Genomic DNA, 13,301 nt, shown 5'->3' on the forward strand with positions numbered 1-13,301 from the left:
ACTTTTAGTATTTTTTTTAAAACACATCTAAGAAAACTTACATTCATATGGATCAGTTTAAAATATCCCAAATAAACTATAATGTCATCCACAAAGACAAATAGACACTAGATATTAAATTATAACTTTGAATATTATCGATTAAAAGAACATTACAATTGATAAAATAAAGTTTTTGAAAATCAAAAATACAATATACAAAAACACATGATGTTATAAATAAATATTTAAATCATATTGGCATTACAGAAAAAGATTCTTGTTTGATAAAGATATATATGATATATAAAAAATTATTTTTCAATCTATTCTATTCTATTGATTTGTACAATCAAACAAGAAAATTGATTTTTATGTATATTTCTATTGATGATTGTCAATTGTACCAAACCATAAGAATCAATTCTATTTTTCTATCCTAATTCTATTTCTTTTTATTTTTAATTCTCTGTTTCATTTCTTTTTGTTTCATTTCTATTTTTCTATACCAAACGCGCTTTTATATTCTAAGAAATTAACAATAAATAAGAAAGAAAAATAGGCAAATGGTTGGCGTCTTTAAGGCATGGTTGTCAAAATCACGATCCTGATCGTAGGATCGTACGATACTACGATCCTAGGTATGAAAAACGATCTGGATCGTAAACGGATCGTATTTGGGGTAGGATCGCAGGTAGGATCGTAAGATCGTAAGTAGGATCGTAGGATCAAGATCCGATCCGATCCTACCTTCTCTTGATTTTTTTTTTTTTTTTTTTTTTTTTTTTTTTTTGCAAATATTTTATTTACTACTTTATGTCTTTTACCCTTTACCAATTTACCATTAATCGTTTTGTGTTGTGACTTATGACTAATATTTTGAAGTTTTTATAACTTTTGAACGAAAAATTGAATGTTTGAAATATTTTTCATGATTAAAAATTATAAAATTAAAATTATATTTTATTTTGTGGGATCTTATGATCCCGATCCCGATCTTACGATCACGATCTTGTAAACCCAAAAACGATCATACGTAGGATCCCGATCTTGACAACTTTGCTTTAAGGTATCAAGTTAGATATTTTTTTATTTAACTTCAGAAAAAAAAAAAAAAAAACAACTATGTATATCTGCCCAAATTAAAAAAAAAATAAAAAATTGTCCGAATTAATTGCTTGACCCATTAAAGTTAAACACATAAGTCTAGTTCTTGCATACAAAATGTTTGCAATAAAATTCAGTCCATACCACTTGTTACAAAATAGTTATAAAATAATCTTGGTGACACAAATTAATAATTTTTAAAAACAGTTTTTTCCACATAGTTTTATAACTTTCATTTTGGTTAATTTATGTAGCATAAGTTTTTATTTCTGATGCATATAGGATTGACCTTTTCTTCTAATATCTTCAATTGTAACTTATTTTTATTTTTATTTTTTTTATAATCCTTGCTACGTCAAATTTTTATCAATTATTTCAACCTTATCAATTATTATTTAATAAAAAGATATTATCATAAATCTACTCCAAATTATAATTTTGTTTCAGCCTTCTAGTTCTTAATTTTAATAGCTGAAGATAAAACACTCTCTTTCGGTTTGTCATAAATGCGTGTATTAAAATAATAAAAAAATGGAAAAATGATCATATATATCATTATACTAGGTTATAAACCGTGGAAACCACGGTTGGTATGTTTAAAATTATTAAATAGATAAAAAAAATATTAAATGTCAACAAAAAATACAACGTATTGTGGATTGTAAGTAATCCTGAATTAATGTGATAAGTAAAATAAACATAATACTTTAACACAAATTTTGAAACACTTCTTTGTATACAACATTAAAAGTTATATTGGTCAAATCCACCATATACGGTTGAATTGTACTGTCCACAACGTGTAAAACAAACACATCAAAAATTACACAAATGGTTCCTATCACTTTTTGTTGAAATCTAACAACTCAACTATTAGTTTTTTTTAATTAAATATGACCATTTTTCCCTTAAAATATAGTACCAAATTTGGGTAAAAAGAAACTTATAGAGCGGTCAACAATAAAAATTAGGAATTATAACACCTAAGCTACATTGATTTGATATTAGGCACTCTGAAAAAAAAAAGTATTGTTGAATAAATGAATTTACCTAATTGTCTTTGGAGGTTGTATCAACAATATGGAGCAAATTGGAAGAAGTGATTTTTGAGCTATAATAGGGTCAAGAAAGGAAGTTACACGAATACCAGTCATGTGGTACAAATAAGTTGGGTTGTTAATCATATCCAACACCAGACAACAAAAAACATGTAATTTAATAAAATAAAAATAAATAAATCCAAAAATATAAATCAAACTTATAATACATGTGGAACAATGTGTTAGATTGCCCAATCGGGACCAAATTCCACTGTGAGGTGCTATAACTTTTTAGCAACATCATCTCAAATGGAATAACATGTTGTAACAAAAACAAAAAATGGTGAAGGAATTAATGTATATATGATGGGTATGGTGTGAAAGTAGGAAATTACAAAACTAACCTTGTTCTACAACCATTTCATGCAGGGAGCACCAAACTTATCATAAAAAAGCCTACACCTATAACCTAAGAAATTAACACCAAAACAAGACATTAGAATGACTTGATAAAAAATTAAAAAAATATACAATTATAAACAAATGGTTCATGAATGATAACTGAGGTGATAGCGGATCTAATATGTTGAGAAGAATCCAATGATATTTCCTACATCATATCAAAAGAAGGAAGTAAGATTCCATGATTGAATGTTAAAAATGAAACAGTTATATTAGTAGTCATGTGGAACAACTTACACCTTGAGAACTAACTGTTTTTTAAACAATATAAAGTTAAGTTTTCGGTTAGTTTGGCACAAATTAAAATAAAGCGGGAACAGAGAAGGAAAATAAGGAAAAAATTGTTTAATTATAAAACCAGATTAATATTAAAAGTTTACCTGAGAAAAATTGAGAAAAATTAACAGTGACAAACAGTGAAGGAAAATTATGTGCAACACAATCATGTGGTTCCAGCGGCTTCCCAAGAACATCACAACCCTCAACAGCTAGCAAACATACATAATCTTAGGATGCAAAACTTACATGGTTTCCTAATTCAAAATTCAAGTCAAATAAAATCATTAGTAATTGGACCTATCAACCCGTAGCAATATTAGCAGTTGGAAGTAAACAACTTTACAATTAAAACCAACCCATTTTTACATCACTTCGGAAATAAAATCTTCCTTCCCAACATAACATAATATTGAGTTTGAAAGATTCTGAAAAATAAGCATGTAAATTTTGTATTATTTGTATAAATATGGGTAGGTGAAGAACTTGAAAGATTTACCATTGATTTTTTTAGAGTTTCTTGTTATTTTATATGGAGAATAGATGCGGATTTAAGCCCTTGTTTTGAAAAATCAACCTGAAAGTGTTTTGGACTGGAAATTAGGAACCGTAGACAAAGAAAATAATTATTAAGTAAATATAATGAAAAATAACTCAAGAGCAACACTAAAAGGCAAAATATTTTAGGCGAAGATGAGAAAGGAGAAGAACGGATGAAAAACTTCACACAGACATTTACACAAACAGTTTGTATGCATTCAAAATAGTTTACCTCTATACGTCAAAGAACATCCAAATGTAAAATCCATGCAACAATCTGTTGATCATAAAGCCACATCAACTCATCAACATCCAACACTTCAAATTTCAAGATGAATTGGTAGATATTCAGTTAAGAACCCTAAGGAAGATTTGATCATTGAATCCGATCAAACTTATAATGAAGAAACCAGTTCTATTAAAGAAAAAGAAAGCGAATCACAAGATCAATCCAAAAACGATGCGTCTAGTAACCAATCACCTACACAACATCAAGCTTATCTTTAATCAATTTGTATGAATTAAATATCCAGACGAACCTTCACCGGTTATATACACTTTCAAGAGAGAATGAAAAATAAGTTGTGCTCATATCTTTGGGTTGAGAAATAAAATGAAGAGGGCGTATTTTCAAGGTTAGATTGTGTATTTGGGTATTTTAAAAATTGAATCAGTTACGGTTTCCAAAATCCATAAGCGAAATTATGGGGAGATGGAGCCTTGTTACAATACGATTTTCAAATTTGGATACGATTTGAGTTTCAAAATTCGAACGGTTGTTGATACTGTTATCAAAATAAATGGATTTTCATTTAATACGTGCGTGAATATATAAGAAAATGACTTAGAAGTATGCCATGTGGCAAAGAAGCATAACAAAAAAGTGCCAAGTGGTAATTTTAGGATTTGTTTATTAGGAGAGGTAGATATGAAATAAGCACCCCTTTAAAACGTCGTGCACACCTTAAAGCAGCCAAATTTTTTGGCGCATCATGGGGGAGGCCGTGTCTTCAACCACCTTTCCACTCGCAAGAGGTAATGATAAGTCATGCTTCAACACCATTCTTCTCCGGTCTACTCACTCTAGGGATGAGAGTGGGTCCAAACCCGGAACGGTAGACCCGGACCTAGAAAACCCGGGAACTGGTTAACGAGATTTTGTAGGACCGGAAACCGGACCGGTACATAAGAACCGGTTCTGGTTCGGTTCTGGGTAAGGTGCCGGGTAAAGTGGGTCTAGAACCGAAAATCCCGGAAATATCAACGTGGGTCAGATGGAACCGGGTAAAGTGAGTCTAGAACCGGAAAACCTGGGAAAACCGGAATTTTTTGGTAATTACTTAGTGGTTGAACTTTGAAAATTTTGAACTTTGATATTTCAACTTCGGGGTACTGTAAGTCATTGAATACTACACGTTGCTAAAAACCTCATGATAATTCGACTTCAAACGAATTTGATATGCATGTTTTAAAATTTCACAGAATACAAAAATAAAGCTGAAAAAAGAATCGCATTTTTGATATCCCGACTTTGGGAGACTATAAATCAATGAATATGAAACCAAAAAGAACAAAAATATAGTCTAAATCATGTACACAATCTATACTACACTTTGGAAAAAACCGCATGCTATTCCGACTTCAAACAAATTAGATATGCATGCTTTAAAACTATCATAGAATACAAAGAAGGCTGTAAAACATAAAATTTCCAGCTTTGATATCCTGACATTGAGAGACTATAAGTCAATGAATATAAACCCAAAAATGAAAAAATTATAGTCTACAATCATGTAAAAACTATAAACTACACTATGGAAAAAACGTCATGTCAATCTGTAACATTCTGCTTATTAAATAAATAAATAGATAAACTTAATAAATGAATAATATCCCTAAATGCAGAATAATTTAGCAAGGCGTTCGTCTTCGGGAGTTAAAAGTCATAATTGGAAGTTTGGGGGTTAAAATGTAACTTCAGGATTAATTTGTAAAGGTTTTGGAAGGTTGAGGGATGTTTAGTAAATTATGGGTTTATTTTGAAAAGGATTTCAGAAGTTAAGGTGTGTTTTGTAAATTATGGACTTATTATGAAAGGATTTTTAAAGGAAGGGGCTTAAGGGTTAATCTTAGATTTAAATTGAAAACAAATATTGTGAGGAGGGACTGAAGTTGGAAAATGGGGTACAAGTTAGGAAGGAACACGGGATCAACTCGATATCCTTTTTCCTTCTCGTTCTCATGATTCAACCCTAACCCTAACATGTTCAATACAACCACCACCACCATGAGAGCCCTCTCAGCCGCCGCCTCTCTTCCTCATTCGTTTTCCGATCAGACAAGGCCGCCAAGCGGCTGCTTCGCCATCGAAACAAAACTCTGCTGCCGGAGACTTCGTGGGTAGCCAGATGAACCACCGAAACCGATCATTGGAGTTGTGTACGTCACGGTGCGATTCGTGAATGAAAGGGAAGCTCTCGGTAAGGAAAATCGCCACCCATATATCCTTTTCTTCTTCATTCTTTTATGGTTTGACATCACGTATGACACCTGTGATCGTGGGTGGCCTTTGGTCGTCGTTTCTGTTAGCCAGAGTGTCGTCGGCCACCAAGTGGGTGGCTAAGAGTGGTGGTTCTCGTTGTGTTTTACGTATTTTGCTGCTAGAACTCGTGAAGAGTGTTGGCCGGAGGTGAGGCGAACCACCATTGCAACCAACCACGATGGCTGCCGTTTCTGCCACCCATTGCCACCACCAACCACCGTGTGGAGGTGGCTGTGTGTGTAGTAAGGTGTGTGAGTGTCTTTTCTATTGATAAATGTTGTATCCACATTTCTTAGCCCATAGTGAAGAAAGACCACCACCGCCGCCGTGAGGTGATGGTTGCCGCCATGAGTCACCGTCGACCACCACTGCCCGAGGTGGCAGTGGGTGGTGCCATACTTGGTGAAACCCTAACCAGCCTAAAACTTATCTTTTGGGCCTAATTGTCGTGTTTTGGGTTGGAAACCCTAATTAGGGTTTAGAAAACCCTAATTTTGGAAATGTTAGTTTGGGATTTGCCGGGACCCACGTTTAGACTGTTCGATTAGAAATTTGAATTAAGCTCGACCACACTGTATGATTGACCTAGTAGATTGATGGACTTAATGGATTAAGTCCTTAATGGGTTAAGTGTTTCTAATTAACCCAAAGCGTCATTTCATGTGAAAACCCTAATTGTGTTGGGTTTTGAGCTGGGCCTTTTCTGTTGGGCCAAGATGTTTGGACTCTTGATGGGCCAACTATTAACAAGTATATGGACTAGGGAATTTGAATGGGTTTTAGAGTAAGGCCCATGTGAGGGGTTTGGGCCCAATTTGGAAAATCGGGCCATAATTGGGCTTTGGATGTTTATTCGGCTTTTCGGCCTTCAGGGTGTGAATTTGGGCATTGGGCTTGAATCAAGCTAGGTTAGGGGTAAAGTAGTCTTTTATCCCAAGCATGGACTTATGGTTAAGTATTAGAACCCAATTATTAATTCGGTGTCGGTTTGATGTTGACAGTTCGGGGATCTGTCGGCCAGCAGCCAGAGATTTATTCGCGGGACTTCAACAGTGCGAGGTGAGTTTCCTCTTGGTTTGAATGGGTCGAAGGCACCAATGTCGGCCCGTGTAGCTTATATGTTCTTGATAGGAACACAGAGTGTGGGCGGGGCCCGTATCTCATTATTACCTGATAATAGATACCAGTCAGATTGTTGGATTGCTATATTTGTTATCTGTGTGATACCTATATGTGTTGTTAGGAATGTGAGTGTGGGCGGGGCCCGTATCTCCTCATTAGCTGAGTGTGGGTGGGGCCCGTATCTCATAGCATTATTTGAGTATGTATATAGGACTGATTGATAGAATTGATTATACTTGTTGTATGTGTGATACTTGTATGTATGCGTAGTAGCTGAGTGTGGGCGGGGCCCGTATCTCATAGTTAGGCGAGTATGGGCGGGGCCCGTATCTCGTAGTTAGCGGAGTGTGGGCAGGGCTCGTATCTCCTAGTTAGCGGAGTGTGGGCGGGGCCTGTATCTCGTAGTCAGCGGAGTGTGGGCGGGGCCCGTATCTCCTAGTTAGCCGAGTGTGGGCGGGGCCCGTATCTCGTAGTCAACATAGTGTGGGCTGGGCCCGTATCTCCTAGTTAGCCGAGTGTGGGCGGGGCCCGTATCTCGTAGTCAGCGGAGTGTGGGCGGGGCCCGTATCTCCTAGTTAGCCGAGTGTGGGTGGGGCACGTATGTTCTTGAGTGTGGGTGGGGCCCGTTTCTCCTAGTTGTATGACAAGTGTATGGTATGTGGTAGTTTGGGGAGACTCACTAAGCTTCGTGCTTACAGTTTTCAGTTTTGGTTTCAGGTACTTCCGGTAGCAAAAGGAAGAGCTCGGGATGATTGCAGTGCACACACCATTTGTTTAGCCTGGGATGTTTATACTCTGATATATATATATATATATATATATATATATATATATATATATATATATATATATATATATATATATATATATATATATATATATATATATATGACAAATGTTTATGATATTTTGGATACACGACTTATGATTTTTATATGATGTTTGATAACTATGGTTTTCTTAATGATTTTATATGAAATTTTTGGACTGTATTTTTGGGATGTTTCAAGTTGGTATCAGAGCCTTGGTTTGAGGGATTCGGGCACACTCTCGGGTGTGTCTGAACTCAAACTGAGGACTTGGTATAAGATTTTTAAAAGAAAAATCATTTTTACAAAAAGGATTTTGATAAGAGAAAAAGGGTGGGGTGCATGCAATCAACTGATCTCAAGTAAGTACTCCTAAATTACCCATACAAGTTTATGTTATGATATGCTTATAAGAAATGCATGCTAGATTAGGGTTAATGATCAACGAAGGATGCCTTATGTTCCTGTTATATGTGTATGAGCTTTATGAACTGCATGCTAGTATTGATTAGTTAGTGATATGATAGCCTGAGTAGGATATGCTTGATTATGTTACTCAATGCTCGAATGTTGCTTGCTTTGTTCTTTTAGGAGTTCTAGTTATCTTTAACTAACTAGTAAACAAATATGTTAAGTTAAATATTTCAAGGACTAAATAATTTCAGAAGGTTAGGTTTAGCTCTATTTCGCAACTCTTGTTTGAGTCCAACTGTTGTAGGGTAGCACCTCTCATTCGAAGAATCATCTAGTCTTAGTGATATCTAATGGTATACGCAAGCTAGTTAGGGGGAGACAGCAGGGACTTCTTATGCATCTGATGGCGGAGAGTGGTTTGGTGATTACCCTAGGTCAAGCCTAGGATGAGATTAGCAGAGAGCAGTAGAATGAAAAGGACTTGCCGGAGTCAAGGTAGTTCTTGAGGAAAGTACGGATAGATGTGGAAGGTAGTATAGGCCCGTACTATTGAAAGCAGAGGATCCGTACTCGAATCAGGGAAGGCTGAGATGAACCCAGGGAACTTGTAATATGTCAGATCCCTCGATTTATGATGAGTATTCTGATGATTGTGATGGTATATTTCCGAGTATGGTGACACTACGTGGTAGACCAGATGGCAGTGCTGGTACCGGAGAGGGATCAATCTCGGACTCTGGAGTCGGGCAGCTCGATGATCAGATGAAGGGGTTCATTCCATCTTTTATTACTCATAGTATCGCTTACCAGACTTCTGTGATCTTTGGTATGGTCAAGGAGGACATTTTGGAGATTCTTGATGAGAGGCTGAGTGCATTTTGCACTGAGATAACGGCCATGATAGGGACGCATATGTTGACGTTTCAGGAGTTCAGAGCTTGTGAAGCTCCAGATTATCATGGAGCTAGGGACCCCATTGCTAGCAACAGATGGTTAGCAGATGTCGCTAATGCTTTTTGTACCAGCCGTTGTCTTGGAGGAGACAAGGTCCGACTTGCTTCCTGCCTCATGAGGGACAGGGCACATGATTGGTGGGAAGAGGTTGGTAGTGAGATGGGTGATGAAGCAGTTGATGCTATGTCATGGGATGACTTTTCGACCAGATTTCGGGCAGAGTTTGCCCAGACGATTGAGGCATAGCATTTGGCGCGAGAGTTTCTTGATCTCCGCCAGACTACTGAGACTATGGCATAGATTACTGTCAAGTTTCGAGAAAGGGCTTATTTGGTACCACAGTATACAACAGACGAGGAAATGAAGAAGGTAAAGTATCATGACATACTACGAAACGATATCAGGGAGATCGTGAGTATCTCGGGGTGCGAGACCCGGAATGATATGATTTCTAGAGCCCAAGAATGGGAGACTGATTTGGAGCACATTGGGAAGAAGGGACCAAATCAGGTGCATATATTGGAGGGTCCCGAGAAGAGACCCAAGATTTCGAACCAGCTTTTGATAGGCCAGTAGGGCCAGATTCAATGCAACACTTGCGGGAAACTGCATGATGGAGTTTTTCGTTCCAAGGGCTTGGGTAAGTGTACACTTGGGTTGTTTCCCTGTTTGTGTTAGGGTTATATTTTCAAGTGATTTCATATGTCATTTGCATGCCGAGGATTATTAGTGGGTAGCGAAAGGTCATTTCCCTAATTGTGGGTTGGGATTGTGAAGTGTTATCTTGGTTTATGGTCGGGATCGGTTCAGGGGTGTTATGTGGAAGGTCTGCGGTCAGGGTTACGCATGATGGTTATCCAGCATTAACAGGATTCGGTGGTCCTACTAACCGTTATTGATTGGTTGATGGAAGCACCAAGGAAAGTGGCTCGCTGCTGAGGTATTGGTTGGAGCATGTGTCTTTTGGTCTTCAAGATTCGAGTGTGGTATCATTTCAAGCATCAGGGGATATCGGTTTCGCTGGGATTCAAAAAGTGTTTATCTGGTTCTTAGAAGTTGTGTTATATTTTGGGATTGGCTAGTAATGGAGCACTATTTGGTAAGAGCTGGTTGTCATCAGATAGATCGTTGGAAAGTGAGAAGGATTGAGAATTTTTCAATTTTCATGTATTGTGAAGACTTAGTCGAATCTAAGTGGGGGAGAACTTTCCAGGGATTCAGAAGCAGAAGCAATTTTGAAACTGGGATAAGTTTCACATCCTTTTCAGGAAGGAAGACAGCCCAAGCAGCTGTATGTATTGAGGATAGTGTGAGTTGGAAGTTCGAAAAACTTGCCAATAATGAGATTGCATTCTCGGAATGTTTGACAACAGGCTTTAGGGAATCAGGTTGGGGATTCCAATCAGGACATGAGTTCAGTTTGGGATGTTAGATCGTGTGCGTGCTCGACGTTGGATGTGTTCGGATTGGTAATCGACGATTGAGACAATGTGGAAAGTGTTGTTAGACTACGAGATAGCCGTAGCATTCACTAGTAGCCATGTAGTATGAGAAAGTGTTGTTAGACTACGGTATAAGTCGTAAGAATTCACATGTTCATTCAGATAAGTTAGGCCCGGGTGGGTCAGTTCGTAGGATTATGGAAAAGGCCATAGCATGTTGTTCCAGACAGTTCTAGTGTTCTAGGCAATATCCGGTTGAAATAAACCGAAGGGGTAGGTCGAGCAGCCAGATATGCTCGGCAGTATCCGGTTGAAATATATCGAAGGGGAGGCCATCACCCATATATGCTTAGTAGTATCCGGTTGAAATAGACCGAAGGGGAGGCCAACACCCATATATGCTCGGTAGTATCCGGTTGAAATAGACCGAAGGGGAGGCTAGCACCCAGATATGCCCGATAGTATCCAATTGAAAAAAGACCGAAGGGGAGGCCAGCACCCATATATGATTGGCAGTGTTAGTTTTTTAGGATTTCAAGTATGGATGGGTAACTGATTGCTTGGGTAATGATAAGTCACTCACAGATTCCTTCAGATGATTTAGGCCAGGGCAGGTCAGCCGCGCGAATGTGACTAGGCTACAATGTGATCGGATTTGGGAAACGGTAGGTCGCTCGAGACCAGGCGTGATGTAAGACTACAGTGGTTTTGGTAGCATTCATTTTTCGTATTAGATTCAATGGCAACAGGAAGTTGGACTGTCATGATCGGGAATATCAGAATGAATAAGGGAGCCATGAGTGGCAATATGGTTAGGGCAGATTCCGATAGCCAATGTCCTCTTCGGAAGTCGCGTGAGGCGACTGTGAGGTTACTTTTGGCTTAGCAACCAGAGAAGAATTCAATATTCCAGATAAGTTGGGGACTCGGGGAGATCTCGGTTGCCCTTGGAAAGCAGATGGGAGGCAGCGTGATGCTTCGGGCAATAGTAGTAACTTAGGGATTCATGTGTGTATGAGTAGCTTGTCGATCGAAAGTGCCAAGTCAGTTGCATATGGATTAAATAATCTCAGAGTAATTGATTTGACCCTGTTGCGCACATCTCGTCTGAGTCTAACCGTTACAGGGATAAGTCTTCCACTCAAAGGATTATCTAAGCCTTTTATCAAGTATAAGTGTTTTACAGGGACATTTAGTCGGTGTCACTGTTTCTAGTGGGAACCTCAAGTTATCAGAAGGGGAGTAGTCAGTGGGGAATTAAGTGGATTCGATTCAACAATGATTCACTATGGATGGTCTGTCGGGGGGTCAGACCATCTCGAGACTTTAGATTTCAGCTTGTGTAAGCATGATTATGTTATAAGGAATTCGTTCATGTTTGGGTTTTTAGAACCTTGCGAGGACCGGTTTTGGATTTTGGTTGCATGGGAAAGGTTGGGGTATGCATGAGATCGTTTCCATGACGCTCAAGTTGTTTGGCGTGGCAGGAATGGTAATGAATGATTTCGAGGACGAAATCTAATTTAACTGGGGGAGAATTGTAACATTCCGTTTATTAAATAAATAAATAGATAAACTTAATAAATGAATAATAGCCCTAAATGCAGAATAATTTAGCAAGGCGTTCGTCTTCGGGAGTTAAAAGTCATAATTGGAAGTTTAGGGGTTAAAATGTAGCTTTCGGATTAATTTGTAAAGATTTTGGAAGGTTGAGGCATGTTTAGTAAGATATGGGTTTATTTTGAAAAGGATTTCATAAGTTAAGGTGTCTTTGGTAAATTATGGACTTATTATGAAAGGATTTTTAAAGGCAGGGGCTTAAGGGTAAATATTGGATTTAAATTGAAACAAATCTTGTCAAGAAGGAATGAAGTTGGAAAATGGGGCACAAGTTAGGAAGGAACACGGGATCAACATAGTATCCTTTTTCCCTCTCGTCCTTATGATTCAACCCTAACCCTAACATGTTCAATATAGCCGCCACCACCATGAGAGCCCTCTCAGCCGCTGCCTCTCTTCCTCGTTCGTTTTCCGATCAGACAAGGCTGCCAAGTAGTTGCTTCGCCATCAAAATATAACCCCTGCTGTCGGAGACTTCGTGGGTAGCCGGATGTGTGACAACCCGAAATTTCTATCTTGTAAAGTCAATCAATTCAATCAAAAGTCCGACTTGTATCTGTTGCATTTTAGCCTTGCTAAGGGTTATTCTATGAGTTTTTAAGCCTTGTACACTTAGGACTTGATGCTATGAGGTGTGTGTAATGAATCTATGATTTTGAAATTAAGCCAAGAATATTCATCAAGGGTGTTCACGGCCCAAACTAGGTTCACGGCCATGAACCCATGTTTGGCCGTGAACCCCTCATCATAAGTATAGATTTCCTTCATTATTTCTTCATTTCTCACATCTTTCAATCAAGAACACTCAAACTCTCTCAAGTATCATCAAGGGAAACCTTCATTTCTCTTCAAAAACGTAAGTGATTCATCCTTATTTACTAGTTGATCTTCATATACAAGTGGAACCCTTTGATAACATCCTTGAATTCATCACTTTTCCTTCAATATCTTCAAATCACCATCTTCTTCACCAAGAACACCAAGAACACACACT

This window comes from Lactuca virosa, chromosome 4 (assembly GCF_052849685.1).
Source record: "Lactuca virosa cultivar CGN04683 chromosome 4, Lactuca_virosa_CGN04683_v6, whole genome shotgun sequence".
NCBI classification, from domain to species: domain Eukaryota; kingdom Viridiplantae; phylum Streptophyta; class Magnoliopsida; order Asterales; family Asteraceae; genus Lactuca; species Lactuca virosa.